Source organism: Coregonus lavaretus (genome assembly GCF_964263955.1).
Source record: "Coregonus lavaretus genome assembly, chromosome: 19".
Lineage (NCBI taxonomy): Eukaryota > Metazoa > Chordata > Actinopteri > Salmoniformes > Salmonidae > Coregonus > Coregonus lavaretus.
This window is the reverse complement of record NC_140006.1, coordinates 46,766,424-46,782,424: the sequence shown is the minus strand read 5'-3', so window position 1 is coordinate 46,782,424 and position 16,001 is coordinate 46,766,424. Positions and strand designations below refer to the sequence as shown.

Below are 16,001 nucleotides of genomic sequence, written 5' to 3'. Positions count from 1 at the left end.
TACTAACTACTAACAACTAGCTACTACTACCAACTAACTACTACTAACACTAACTACTAACTACGGAAGGCCAGACCACTACCAGATAGTATTATACTGAAGAGAAGCTATTTAGCAACATTCTGTCAACAACTGTGTCTCTTTACATTCTTGACATTATTGTCACTCCTCAACCCAACTTAAAATCCACCTTGGTCTGTCACAGTCAGAACAAGATACTTCAGCACCTTATGAGATCGCTACAATTGTTCTGTAGGCGTTGTGCTTCACGTCAGTGTTGTCCACTCATCCTGACACCAAAAAGGCTTTGGAAATAGCAGAAATTATGCCTCAACGGAGTCAGCACGATTCTTAAAAAATAAAAAATAAAACGTTTTACATGTTAAAAGCAAGGACACAGAACAGAGCATTTCTATCCATCTATCTCACACAATACATGTGGATAAAGAAGAGAGCCATGCATCCCCTGGGAGAAGGAAACAAGGCATTTCATTAGTCAGGAATGGCCTATAGGATATGACTGAGCCTTCTGTTTCATTCAATATAATGCTGGCTGTGGGATATGATATCCCTAAGGAAGAGCTATAATGCTGGCTGTGGGGAATGATATCCCTAAGGAAGAGCTATAATGCTGGCTGTGGGGAATGATATCCCTAAGGAAGAGCTATAATGCTGGCTGTGGGGAATGATATCCCTAAGGAAGAGCTATAATGCTGGTTGTGGGGAATGATATCCCTAAGGAAGAGCTATAATGCTGGCTGTGGGGAATGATATCCCTAAGGAAGAGCTATAATGCTGGTTGTGGGGAATGATATCCCTAAGGAAGAGCTATAATGCTGGCTGTGGGGAATGATATCCCTAAGGAAGAGCTATAATGCTGGCTGTGGGGAATGATATCCCCAAGGAAGAGCTATAATGCTGGCTGTGGGGAATGATATCCCCAAGGAAGAGCTATAATGCTGGCTGTGGGGAATGATATCCCAGCAATATTAAAACATGATGAGAAGACAACTTCCGACCACAACCTATCTGACTTCCCACCTCTGAAACTTCCAAGACATCTTGTTGACTTCTTCTCCACAAATAGATTAAGAATTCTATGAACAAACGACACAGTCAACTTGTTGGCTTCTTTCTCAAAACAGATGGCAATTTACCGGACATATACAACTCCTTGGGTACTGTGTCAAAGATTGTGAAAACACAACCAACTGACAAGGTGCTGTTAATGTCTGCTTGGTGAGGCTGAGATGTGGATTATTCGATTTAATAGAGTACAGATGGATTAAACCTCTTGATGGGATTAACTATAACGCTATTCTCTAAATCAGATGTAATAATAATATAATAATAATAATATGCCATTTAGCAGTCGCTTTTATCCAATGCGACTTACAGTCATGTGTGCATACATTTTAACGTATGGGTGGTCCCGGGGATCGAACCCACTACCCTGGCGTTACAAGCGCCGTGCTCTACCAGCTGAGCTACAGAGGACCACTCTACTCTACTGTACCAGAGAGATATTATGCTACTTCAGACCTTGGTAAGATATTAGACCTACTGTATATTGTACTTCCAGAGAGATACAGTAGGCTACAACATGCTACTGCAGACCATAGCAGGGTTTGTTGTGGTCCTCTGTAGCTCAATTATAATAATAATAATAATAATATGGCATTTACCAGACGCTTTTATCCAAAGCGACTTACAGTCATGCGTGCATACATTTTTGTGTATGGGTGGTCCCGGGGATCGAACCCACTACCCTGGCGTTACAAGCGCTGTGCTCTACCAGCTGAACTACAGAGGACCACAATTGGTAGAGCACGGCGCTTGTAACGCCAGGGTAGTGGGTTCGATCCCCGGGACCACCCATACGTAAAAATGTATGCACACGACTGTAAGTCGCTTTGGATAAAAGCGTCTGCTAAATGGCATATTATATATTATTTGTTCACTTCACGCGTTGCATCTGTGTCTGACTACCTACCTAGCCCGTACCAGCGACATGTTACTGTACTCCCTTCCACCTTAGGGTCTTGTTCACTTCACTGTAACAGGATGTATCTACTGTGATATAGATGGGGTTCTCCAAATCCAGACATAGTAATGTATGACTTAACTACTAGACCAACAACATATTATGCTACTTAGGGTCTTGTACACTTCACTGTAACAGGATATAACGTCTGATATTATAACAAAAATCAGCCTGTACTGCGGCCGGTTTAATCCTGCTACAATAATCATCATATGAGTAATAGCATTAGCATTCCGTTGCTCTTATACCTGCAGACAGTAATAACGTTGGGAGAGAGTTGCCTACTCTTTCATCCGAAAGCTACAGTAAAGGTGTGAATGCAGGATGAGCGACCTGGTGCACCTTCTTTCAGAGAACAATATTGAATGGAAAACATGCTGACAACGCCTTTGTAGCACCTTTCGCAATGCATTGGCAAAAACTCAATTTTAGCATTGCTTAGCTATGCAGCTTGTAATGAAAAAAAAAGTGTCAAGTCAGACAGCGACCATACCGTGTAGAGAATATGGCGCTATGATACTAACTAAAGGTGCTACATTGGAAACCACGCCCACCGCATTGCAGATCAATAACAGTGAAATAGATTGGAAATGAACACATGACGTTGCAGAATGGTTTGCTTATCGAACATTCTGCAATAAACATACTTTTGGATGGAGAGCGATTCAATCAGAAATCAGGCAGTAGCAGACTCGACGTCATAGGTAGTTGACATCCATGACGAATTACTTTGCCTCAAAACAATATTTTTCTTGCCAGCGTACGTAAACATGTTTGTCGGTAAAATGATATGAAGTATCAGGCTAGGTTACACTGTTTGATGAGTGCAGGCTTTTCGTAACGTCAACATAAGGCACAGAAGCACAGCAATGTTTGGTAAATAAAATGATAATAGTCCGGCAGACGGACTAACATCATTTAGAGAAGCTATATCGTTAACATGCTGCGCACATCGTTACAACGGTACAATATAAACAGACAGACGCGAAATAAACACATTGGATGTCATTTTGGCAATGCCGCATGACTGGTTATACAAAACAGAAAACGAAGCCAGCTGTCCGCCGCTGGTTATGTGGTCGGGGAGAACTCAGGAAACAATCGCCTTGACACGTAAAAAATATTCACATACCAGACAACACTTCTTCCAATCGGTTTAAACGACAACAGAATAGAAAATGTATCCGGTAAAATGTATGGGTAACGCTCTCTCTGTCAGGCCGATATTTGTAGCCTAGCTACCGTAGAGCCTTCCTTCCTGATACTCCCCTATAGCACTCACGGCGTCGCTCTAACCAGCCTATCAGACTCGACTGTCAGAAAACTCAGCTCAGCTAGGGATTCTGGTTGTGATAGTTATTGCTATCAGGGATACTTGGGGACGTCCCTAACCTTAACCTCTACTCTAACCCTAACCCTTTCCCTTCACCGTTTTACATTTAAACTTCAAATGGGGTGACGTCAGTGTTTGACGTCCCAAGGAACCCGAATAGTAAGGACTTGGTGATATTTTGAAGTAGTGGTCCTTAGTCACTGATCAGTTTGCATTTCTCTACTATGGATTGGGGACCTTTTTGGACCTGAGGACAATCAGACCCGAACCCGCAAGGACCAGACGACAACCAGACCTAGACCAGGCACAATTGGACCCGAGTGACAAAATATGATATGTTTATCAGCCAAGTTGCTCTTCTGGTTAACGAAACAGTATTTAAAAATGTTGGCTAGGCCTTTTATAAAAGTCAATAAATTCACCTTATTAGTGGAACATAAATATGCTATAGGCTATTCAGAGCCGTGGTCAGGTCGATTCAGGTACACTCTGACCAATCAGCTGCAGTTACGTAGACCCGAGACCCAATGACAATCGAACAGACCTGACCCCGAGGAAAAAGTTAGAATTTTGACCTCAGGCCCGCTCGGGTCCCGGGGTCGGGTCTCGGGCATTCGGGTGGACCCGTGAAAACCTCTAATTGGTAGTCTCAGTGACATAAACCCTGGATTGCTGATGCTATGTATTGGCCAATGAGAGGCTTCGAAGCAATCAGTCGGCCATTATTGGCACTCCTCAGTAGGAGCAGTCTTCCATAGGAATAAATGGAATTCTACAATATTTCAATTAAATGTTCCAAGGAAAAAATGTAATGTATTTAAGTATTTTTGGTGTTGTAGTGGGGACAGTAACATGTAACATATACATATATATATATATATATATATATATATACATATACACACACACACACACACACACATACACACACAGTATCTCACAAAAGTGAGTACACCCCTCACATTTTTGTAAATATTTGAGTATATCTTTTCATGTGACATCACTGAAGAAATGACACTTTGCTACAATGTAAAGTAGTGAGTGTACAGCTTGTATAACAGTGTACATTTGCTGTACCCTGAAAATAACTCAACACACAGCCATTAATGTCTAAACCGCTGGCAACAAAAGTGAGTACACCCCTAAGTGAAAATGTCCAAATTGGGCCCAAAGTGTCAATATTTTGTGTGGCCACCATCATTTTCCAGCACTGCCTTAACCCTCTTGGGCATAGAGTTCACCAGAGCTTCACAGGTTGCCACTGGAGTCCTCTTCCACTCCTCCATGACGACATCACGGAGCTGGTGGATGTTAGAGACCTTGCACTCCTCCACCTTCCGTTTGAGGATGCCCCACATATGCTCAATAGGGTTTAGGTCTGGAGACATGCTTGGCCAGTCCATCACCTTTACCCTCAGCTTCTTTAGCAAGGCAGTGGTCGTCTTGGAGGTGTGTTTGGGGTCGTTATCATGTTGGAATACTGCCCTGCGTTCCAGTCTCCGAAGGGAGGGGATCATGCTGTGCTTCAGTATGTCACAGTACATGTTGGCATTCATGGTTCCCTCAATGAACTGTAGCTCCCCAGTGCCGGCAGCACTCATGCAGCCCCAGACCATGACACTCCCACCACCATGCTTGACTGTAGGCAAGACACTCTTGTCATTGTACTCCTCACCTGGTTGCCGCCACACACGCTTGACACCATCTGAACCAAATAAGTTTATCTTGGTCTCATCAGACCCACAGGACATGGTTCCAGTAATCCATGTCCTTAGTCTGCTTGTCTTCAGCAAACTGTTTGCGGGCTTTCATGTGCATCATCTTTAGAAGAGGCTTCCTTCTGGGACGACAGCCATGCAGACCAATTTGATGCAGTGTGCAGCGTATGGTCTGAGCACTTACAGGCTGACCACCCACCCCTTCAACAATGCTGGCAGCACTGATACGTCTATTTCCCAAAGACAACCTCTGGATATGACGTTGAGCACGTGCACTCAACTTCTTTGGTCGACCATGGCGAGGCCTGTTCTGAGTGGAACCTGTCCTGTTAAACCGCTGTATGGTCTTGGCCACCGTGCTGCAGCTCAGTTTCAGGGTCTTGGCAATCTTCTTATAGCCCAGGCCATCTTTATGTAGAGCAACAATTCTTTTTTTCAGATCCTCAGAGAGTTCTTTGCCATGAGGTGCCATGTTGAACTTCCAGTGACCAGTATGAGGGAGTGTGAGAGCGATGACACCAAATTTAACACACCTGCTCCCCATTCACACCTGAGAACTTGTAACACTAACGAGTCACATGACACCGGGGAGGGAAAATGGCTAATTGGGCCCAATTTGGACATTTCCACTTAGGGGTGTACTCAATTTTGTTGCCAGCGGTTTAGACATTAATGGCTGTGTGTTGTGTTATTTTGAGGGGACAGCAAATTTACACTGTTATACAAGCTGTACACTCACTACTTTACATTGTAGCAAAGTGTCATTTCTTCAGTGTTGTCACATGAAAAGATATACTCAAATATTTACAAAAATGTGAGGGGTGTACTCACTTTTGTGAGATACTGTGTACTGCATCGCAGTGCTAACTGTGCCACTAGAGATCCTGGTTCGAATCCAGGTTCTGTCGCCGCCGGCCGCGACCGGGAGACTCAGGGGCGGCGCACAATTGGCCCAGCGTTATCCAGGGTAGGGGAGGGAATGGCCGGCAGGGATGTAGCTCAGTTGATAGAGCATGGCGTTTGCAACGGCAGGGTTGTGGGTTCGATTCCCACGGGGGGCCAGTATAAAAAAATATGTATTCACTAACTGTAAGTCGCTCTGGATAAGAGCGTCTGCTAAATGACTAAAATGTAAATGTATATATATACAGTCCCAGTCAAAAGTTTGGACACACCTACTCAATCAAGGGTTTTTCTATATTTTTACTATTTTCTACATTGTAGAATAATAGTGAAGACATCAAAACTATAAAATAACACATATGGAATCATGTAGTGACCAGAAAAGTGTTAAACAAATCCAAATATATATTATATTTAAGATTCTTCAAATAACCACCCTTTGCCTTGATGACAGCTTTGCACACTCTTGGCATTCTCTCAACCAGCTTCACCTGGAATGCTTTTCCAACAGTCTTGAAGGAGTTCCCACATATGCTTAGCACTTGTTGGCTGCTTTTCCTTCACTCTGCGTTCCGACTCATCCCAAACCATCTCAATTGGGTTGAGGTTGGGGGATTGTGGAGGCCAGGTCATCTGATGCAGCACTCCATCACTCTCCTTCTTGGTAAAATAGCCCTTACACAGCCTGGAGGTGTGTTGGGTCATTGTCCTGTTGAAAACAAAATGATAGTCCCACTAAGCCCAAACCAGATGGGATGGCGTATCGCTGCAGAATGCTGTGGTAGCCATGCTGGTTAAGTGTGCCTTGAATTCTAAATAAATCACAAACAGTGTCACCAGCAAAGCACACCCACACCATAATACCTCCTCCTCCATGCTTTACGGTGGGAACTACACATGTGGAGATCATCCGTTCACCCACAACGCGTCTCACAAAGACACAGAATGATTACTTTTATACTATTCCAGGTATTCACTTGAAGAAACTTTCAAAGTTCTTGTAATGTTCCATATTAACTGACCTTCATGTCTTAAAGTAATGATGGACTGTCGTTTCTCTTTGCTTATTTGAGCTGTTCTTGCCATAATATGGACTTGGTCTTTTACCAAATAGGGCTATCTTCTGTATACCCCCCACCTACCTTGTCACAACACAACTGATTGGCTCAAACGCATTCAGAAGGAAATAAATTCCACAAATTAACTTTTAAGAAGGCACACCTGTTAATTGAAATGCATTCCAGGTTACTACCTCATGAAGCTGGTTGAGAGAATGCCAAGATTGTGCAAAGCTGTCATCAAGGCAAAGGCTGGCTTGCCTCTGAAGTTAAGCAGGGTTGGTCCTGGTCGGTCCCTGGATGACCAGATGCAGCTGGAGGAACAGTAGGAGGCACTATTTCCCCTGGTCTAAAAACATTATATCCCAATGCCTCAGCACAGTGATTTGGGACATTGCCATGTGTAGGGTGACATCTTTCGGATGGGACATTAAACGGGTGTCCTGACTCTCTGTGGTCACTAAAGATCCCACGGCACTTATCGTACTACACCGACTCGCTCTCCTGTACTACACAGACTCCCTCTCCTGTACTACACAGACTCCCTCTCCTGTACTACACAGACTCGCTCTCCTGTACTACACCGACTCGCTCTCCTGTACTACACCGACTCGCTCTCCTGTACAACACCGACTCGCTCTCCTGTACTACACAGACTCCCTCTCCTGTACTACACCGACTCGCTCTCCTGTACTACACAGACTCCCTCTCCTGTACTACACAGACTCCCTCTCCTGTACTACACAGACTCCCTCTCCTGTACTACACAGACTCGCTCTCCTGTACTACACAGACTCCCTCTCCTGTACTACACAGACTCCCTCTCCTGTACTACACAGACTCCCTCTCCTGTACTACACAGACTCCCTCTCCTGTACTACACAGACTCGCTCTCCTGTACTACACTCCCTCTCCTGTACTACACAGACTCCCTCTCCTGTACTACACCGACTCCCTCTCCTGTACTACACCGACTCCCTCTCCTGTACTACACCGACTCCCTCTCCTGTACTACACCGACTCCCTCTCCTGTACTACACCGACTCGCTCTCCTGTACTACACCGACTCGCTCTCCTGTACTACACCGACTCGCTCTCCTGTACTACACCGACTCGCTCTCCTGTACTACACCGACTCGCTCTCCTGTACTACACCGACTCTCTCTCCTGTACTACACCGACTCGCTCTCCTGTACTACACCGACTCGCTCTCCTGTACTACACCGACTCCCTCTCCTGTACTACACCGACTCCATCTCCTGACCTACACCAACTCTCTCTCCTGTACTACACCGACTCCCTCTCCTGTACTACACCGACTCCCTCTCCTGTACTACACCGACTCGCTCTCCTGTACTACACTCTCTCTCCTGACCTACACCGACTCACTCTCCTGTACTACACCGACTCTCTCTCCTGTACTACACCAACTCGCTCTCCTGTACTACACCGACTCCCTCTCCTGTACTACACCGACTCGCTCTCCTGTACTACACAGACTCGCTCTCCTGTACTACACCGACTCCCTCTCCTGTACTACACCGACTCCCTCTCCTGTACTACACCGACTCTCTCTCCTGTACTACACCGACTCCCTCTCCTGTACTACACCGACTCCCTCTCCTGTACTACACAGACTCTCTCTCCTGTACTACACCGACTCCCTCTCCTGTACTACACAGACTCCCTCTCCTGTACTACACAGACTCCCTCTCCTGTACTACACAGACTCCCTCTCCTGTACTACACAGACTCCCTCTCCTGTACTACACCGACTCCCTCTCCTGTACTACACAGACTCCCTCTCCTGTACTACACAGACTCCCTCTCCTGTACTACACAGACTCTCTCTCCTGTACTACACAGACTCCCTCTCCTGTACTACACAGACTCCCTCTCCTGTACTACACAGACTCCCTCTCCTGTACTACACAGACTCCCTCTCCTGTACTACACCGACTCGCTCTCCTGTACTACACCGACTCTCTCTCCTGTACTACACAGACTCCCTCTCCTGTACTACACAGACTCCCTCTCCTGTACTACACCGACTCTCTCTCCTGTACTACACAGACTCCCTCTCCTGTACTACACAGACTCCCTCTCCTGTACTACACAGACTCTCTCTCCTGTACCGACTCCCTCTCCTGTACTACACAGACTCTCTCTCCTGTACTACACCGACTCGCTCTCCTGTACTAACTCGCTCTACTGTACTATAGTAACTCTACTGTACTACAGCTCAGATGATATAGTAGAAATAAGAGAACACTATCATGTCTCCCACAGCATTTATTTAGCCAAGTAAGTCTGTGAGAACAATATATGTTTTACAGTAACAGCCTGGTTGGTCAAGAGCCTATCAACAGCTTAAGATGCAAGTTGTCAGTATATTAGCCTCACATCCGCTATCGGCACTCTATGAGGAAACATCACACAGACATCCTGTACAGCATGAGATCTCTGGACTGGACTCTGCTCTGTGCTCCCTGGGTTTTTTTTCTTCTTCTTCAAACAAATGCACTTAGCGGGTGTTACAAAGATATATCTGGGTACCTTAATTGAATTGGACATTATTCATTTAGCCTGAAAGGGTTCTTTGTTCCCTCAGTATCATCCAATTTCTTCTCACTAACGTACTTTTTCAACATGCTAATAGAGTTGACCAGAGAATGTTTCGGACAGCCTGTCTTCTCTATGGTAAACCGCGTGACCTTGCACGTGTATGCCACCAACACGTTCCTTTCGTTACCCTGCTGACTGTTTAATGTTCTGATATCAATACAGTTCGACTCCTTTTTTTGGGGCCTCAGTTCCACTGATTCAGGCTATGACGACTAGCCCACTGCACCCCAATCATCCCTTTACCCAGTACCCACCTGAGTAGCCCGTCTTCTTCCTAGTGAACTGCCTGGCCTTGCACATGTATGCTGCAAGCACTTATCTTCCAGTAGAAGCATAGTGCCTCATAAATGCAGTGAGTTATCCTAACCTTTGAAAAAGCAGTGGGATAAGTAATGATTGTGGCACTAGATCCACGTGCTGCTCATAACTGTAGCAGAGGGATAAGTAATGATTGTGGCACTAGATCCACGTGTTGCTCATAACTGTAGCAGTGGGATAAGTAATGATTGTGGCACTAGATCCACGTGCTGCTCATAACTGTAGCAGTGGGATAAGTAATGATTGTGGCACTAGATCCACGTGTTGCTCATAACTGTAGCAGAGGGATAAGTAATGATTGTGGCACTAGATCCACGTGTTGCTCATAACTGTAGCAGTGGGATAAGTAATGATTGTGGCACTAGATCAACATATTGCTCATAACTGTAGCAGTGGGATAAGTAATGATTGTGGCACTAGATCCACGTGCTGCTCATAACTGTAGCAGTGGGATAAGTAATGATTGTGGCACTAGATCCACGTGCTGCTCATAACTGTAGCAGAGGGATAAGTAATGATTGTGGCACTAGATCCATGTGCTGCTCATAACTGTAGCAGTGGGATAAGTAATGATTGTGGCACTAGATCCACGTGTTGCTCATAACTGTAGCAGTGGGATAAGTAATGATTGTGGCACTAGATCCACATGTTGCTCATAACTGTAGCAGTGGGATAAGTAATGATTGTGGCACTAGATCCACGTGCTGCTCATAACTGTAGCAGTGGGATAAGTAATGATTGTGGCACTAGATCCACGTGCTGCTCATAACTGTAGCAGAGGGATAAGTAATGATTGTGGCACTAGATCCACGTGCTGCTCATAACTGTAGCAGAGGGATAAGTAATGATTGTGGCACTAGATCCACGTGCTGCTCATAACTGTAGCAGTGGGATAAGTAATGATTGTGGCACTAGATCCACGTGTTGCTCATAACTGTAGCAGAGGGATAAGTAATGATTGTGGCACTAGATCCACGTGCTGCTCATAACTGTAGCAGAGGCATTTTTAGACCCTGACCGTGGGAGGGGTCTACTATACCCTCCTCTGATCTGGTCAGCTCTCAACAACATGCATAGTGCCTAGAACAGAACTCCCCTTCCTATATCCCGCTGTCCTCAGCTCACATTCTGAATTACTCATGCTTTCATGTTAAAGGATCAGGAACCACTAAAGCATACATAACACCAGAATAGATCAGGTTGAAGCACACCCACAGTCTTAGATCAAAGCAAATACAGTACATCAGAGATCTTCCAGTGGGAATATTGGTAGTTATGGATTGAAGGCTATTAAGAATTGTACAATCGAATCATTTAAAATGTCTAGCCTGGACCCAGATATGTTTGTTCTGCCTTGCCAACTCTTATGGTCCTATTGTTTGTGTGACCATAGGAGTTGGCAGGGTTGGGCAACACAAACAGATCTAGGAGTTGGCAGGGTTGGACAACACAAACACATCTAGGACCAGGCAGGGTTGGACAACACAAACAGATCTAGGAGTTGGCAGGGTTGGACAACACAAACAGATCTAGGAGTTGGCAGGGTTGGACAACACAAACACATCTAGGACCAGGCAGGGTTGGACAACACAAACAGATCTAGGAGTTGGCAGGGTTGGACAACACAAACAGATCTAGGAGTTGGCAGGGTTGGACAACACAAACACATCTAGGACCAGGCTACACAATCCAACCACTTCAGAGCAATGTTCTCAAACTGATTTAAAAAGAGAGAGAGAGAGACGTCACCAAAGGTCCTTCAAAGAGTGCATCCGAAATGGCACCCTATTCCCTATATAGTGCACTACTTTTGACCAGAGCCCCATGGGAGTAGGTAGGGAGTCATTTCAGACAAAGAGCCTTCAAAGAGAACCCAACCCTGAGCTCTTCACTCCACTATTAATACCCATAGATAACCACGGCGCTATCTCCAGCACCATAGCTTTATAAGGCAAAAAGAAGGTCCATGCCATACTCAAGAGTTGTGAGATAGATAACAGTTATCACCGTTCTGCCAGACGAGATTGAGCCGGTACCCGTTATCTCACCCCTCTTCACCGACGCCAGGGATGTTTTTGCTAACCTATGCAAAGCTAATGCTCACGTGTTGCCCAGACCACACTGTGTGTGTGTGTGTGTGTGTGTGTGTGTGTGTGTGTGTGTGTGTGTGTGTGTGTGTGTGTCTATGTGTGTGGGATCAGACCACAGTGAGACTGGGAGGGAGGAAAGGAAGGACAGGAGCAGCCCTGTGGGAAAAAGTGCACACCTGGCAGAAGGAAGGACCGGGGCAGGAGGAAGGACCGGGGCAGAAGGAAGGACCGGGGCAGGAGGGGAGGGGAGGGGAGGGGAGGGGAGGGGAAGAGAGGGGTAAAGTCTCTCTGCTGATGGCACAAGTCTCTGATGATGACACCTACCTGCTCTGCTCTGCTCTGCTCAGCTCTACTCAGCTCTGTCATGTGATTGCAGGTGGAATAATGATTCACCACTGTCTCCCTCCCTCTTTCTCTACTAGCAAGTGTATCAGGGTATGCTGAGTGTGTGTGTGTGTGTGTGTGTGTGTGTGGTGGAGTTTCTTCAACCTTTGTGCTGCTTATCGCTACATCATGATAAAGACAGACCAGCTATCACATCCGACTGACCTTTCACCCCAATCTTTGTCTCTCACACTTTCACACACAGTCCTGCCAAATAGCTTTCGAGTGTAAGACAGGAGAGTGACTTTGCCTCCTGAGCAAACGCGCCAGCTTCTTCGATGCCGTGTCAGTATTACAGTATCATTGATTCAAATGCCTCCGATCCCTCAGCTAAATAGGCTGCGTTTACACAGGTAGCCCAATTCTGATATTTATTTGCACAATTATTGGCAAAAGAGCTAATCTGATTGATCAGAAAAAGATCAGAACTAGGCTGCCTGTGTAACCAGAAGTATACAGGCACAGTAAAGTACACCTTATCATTACCGTGTAACATCTCTCAGTGTAGACCCTACTACAGTAGACCTCATTACCGTGTAACATCTCTCAGTGTAGACCCTACTACAGTAGACCTCATCATTACCGTGTAACATCTCTCAGTGTAGACCCTACTACAGTAGACCTCATTACCGTGTAACATCTCTCAGTGTAGACCCTACTACAGTAGACCTCATTACCGTGTAACATCTCTCAGTGTAGACCCTACTACAGTAGACCTCATTACCGTGTAACATCTCTCAGTGTAGACCCTACTCCAGTAGACCTCATCATTACCGTGTAACATCTCTCAGTGTAGACCCTACTCCAGTAGACCTCATCATTACCGTGTAACATCTCTCAGTGTAGACCCTACTACAGTAGACCTCATTACCGTGTAACATCTCTCAGTGTAGACCCTACTCCAGTAGACCTCATCATTACCGTGTAACATCTCTCAGTGTAGACCCTACTACAGTAGACCTCATCATTACCGTGTAACATCTCTCAGTGTAGACCCTACTACAGTAGACCTCATCATTACCGTGTAACATCTCTCAGTGTAGACCCTACTACAGTAGACCTCATCATTACCGTGTAACATCTCTCAGTGTAGACCCTACTACAGTAGACCTCATTACCGTGTAACATCTCTCAGTGTAGACCCTACTACAGTAGACCTCATCATTACCGTGTAACATCTCTCAGTGTAGACCCTACTACAGTAGACCTCATCATTACCGTGTAACATCTCTCAGTGTAGACCCTACTACAGTAGACCTCATCATTACCGTGTAACATCTCTCAGTGTAGACCCTACTACAGTAGACCTCATCATTACCGTGTAACATCTCTCAGTGTAGACCCTACTCCAGTAGGTCTCAATAGTAAGTTAACTACTACTGCCAAACAATAAACGTGACGTTCCGTGGACTTCACCCCGTTCCTATCTCCTATGCAGTGGAGGCTGCTGAGGGGAGGACGGCTCATAATAACGTCTGGAACGGAGTCGATGGAATGGCAATCAAACAGACGAAAACCATGATGCCATTCCATTGACTCCATTCAGGGCCATTATCATTATCAGCCTCCACTGCTCCTAAGGTCTAACCGGTCAAAAGACAGAAGCTTTTTTTTTTTTTTTTTTTGCTTCTATATATTTCTAGTTCATAAACCCATTTCCAACCACTGACCATTACTCATAGTGAAAAAGCAAGAGACAAACAATACCGTACATACTGCCCCCTTTGAATCAAAACTACATCCATAATTGAAAAACCGCCATCGTGTTAAGACACATACATGTACCACAACCAATAAAATTAGTCAACGCTAGTTCATTGTCAGCAAGATATAGTCAGCCCCATTGACATAGACCCATAACTGTTATATCTATGGTCAGCACTTCTTCAGTCCTCTGAGACTCTTCAGAAACAAGCAGAAAACATAACATGAGAACAGACTCGAATACACTTCCCCTTTCCAACCTAAATCTGTCTGATGCATATAAAGATGTCTGCTCTCGATCAGATGAGTGTGTGTGTGTGTGTGTGTGTCTGTACAGGAAAACAAGTTGTGCTTGATCAGCAGTTTAAACAAGTAGGAGAATCCAGAAAGGCCTAATGTTTAAAGGCATTAGTTAGAAGTGCTGATATGAACATGTCACAATCACACGACAGACAGTCAGGGACATTCAAAGGCTTGGGTTATCAGATGCCATACTGGAGTATTTATTCTGTCTTACAAAGAAAAGCGTGTGTCTGGTATGACTGGTTCCTGTACCGTTTGTCACTAAATCATCAGTGTAATCTCGACGTTTAACACAGCGTTTCAATTCAACTGGTCTATTTCTGTGGTACTCACCATGTCAGTTGTCAGTAGCAGACAGACAGGTCCCAGACAGACAGACAGGTCCCAGGCAGACAGACAGGTCCCAGACGGACAGGCCCCAGCATGTGGAAGGAACAGCAGGTGGATGGTAAAACGAGAGACAAAACCATTCTGTTAATATCTCCCCACTCTGTATATCACCGTGTATTGTACCGCTGTTCACTACCCCTGTACTGAATATGTGTGCTATTTAGAAAATGTATTGAATTTGCTATAAAAAAAAAACTCTACAAAAACACCTAGATCATTCATTGTAAAAAAATGAGTGCACGGACAGTCAGTTTGAGGAGAGTTTAGGCAAATAGAAAGCAGAAAGAATAGTATTTTTTTTAGAGAAATGTGTCCTGTCATTGCCTTGAGTGTCCTGTGACAGAGGGTGACCACAGGGTCACATTTTCTCACCTACCAAATAACTGCAGTCTAGAGTTGTATTTTGGGATAAACATATATTCAAAACTTTCACTGGTGGTGAAATATGCAGTCTCATATTTGTTTCTTAAAATGATAGTAGGTTTTCAGAAATGTCGTTTTGGTGCTGAATCATATAACTTTCTCTAGTCTAGATGAAAGGGCACAACACATTTTGACAAGTCAATTTATGGTCTGTAACATCTGGTTCAAATCAGTCGGATCAGCGCATGTTTCAAACCTGTCGCTCCTTCTAACAAAATGCACTTTACCAGACTTGATTATGTCCAATTAAAACAAACTCACATCATCACGAAACCAAAAGCACGTTACCTGACTCGTGTTCTTCTCAGAAAACCTCGCACAACCCTGTTACAAACAAAACCGTCCCAAAGGAGAAGGATTTCCGACAGCGCGACGCTGCTCGGGAGAAGCTTGGCAGAAACTAGTTGTCGCCGCTGCCTTGGTTCGGAAGGGTTCGGTGGAATTTGACAGGCCACTACTCCCACAGAGTTCTCTAAACCCAGAGGCGCAATATCGCGAGACTTCCGGGAACGCTTGAGAAACAGACCAGGCCGGGGTTTGGGCTTCGAGAAGTCAATGAGAGAACAACATTCCTTAGTTGTTAATTTTCTACAAATCTAAAAGGCACAACATAGATTCGAGCCAATTTCTTAAGTAGTTGAACATGCTATTACTCAAACCTCATGAAAGTGACAAACTGACAAGTTTTCATTTTTTTGTCAAAAACAA

The 16,001-nt window shown here is 45.0% G+C and overlaps 1 protein-coding gene across 3 annotated transcripts in view; it reads right to left on the bottom strand.

The window, feature by feature from the left end:
• LOC311147169 (band 4.1-like protein 3) overlaps positions 1-3,602 on the bottom strand; it is a 76,960-nt gene extending 73,358 nt beyond the window's left edge. For all 3 annotated transcript variants that reach the window (XM_084183811.1, XM_084183812.1, XM_084183805.1), the window contains exon 1: positions 3,177-3,602. The gene's annotated coding sequence lies outside the window, so the exon portion shown is untranslated. The remainder of the gene's footprint in view (positions 1-3,176) is intronic.
• Positions 3,603-16,001: the final 12,399 nt, after the last annotated feature.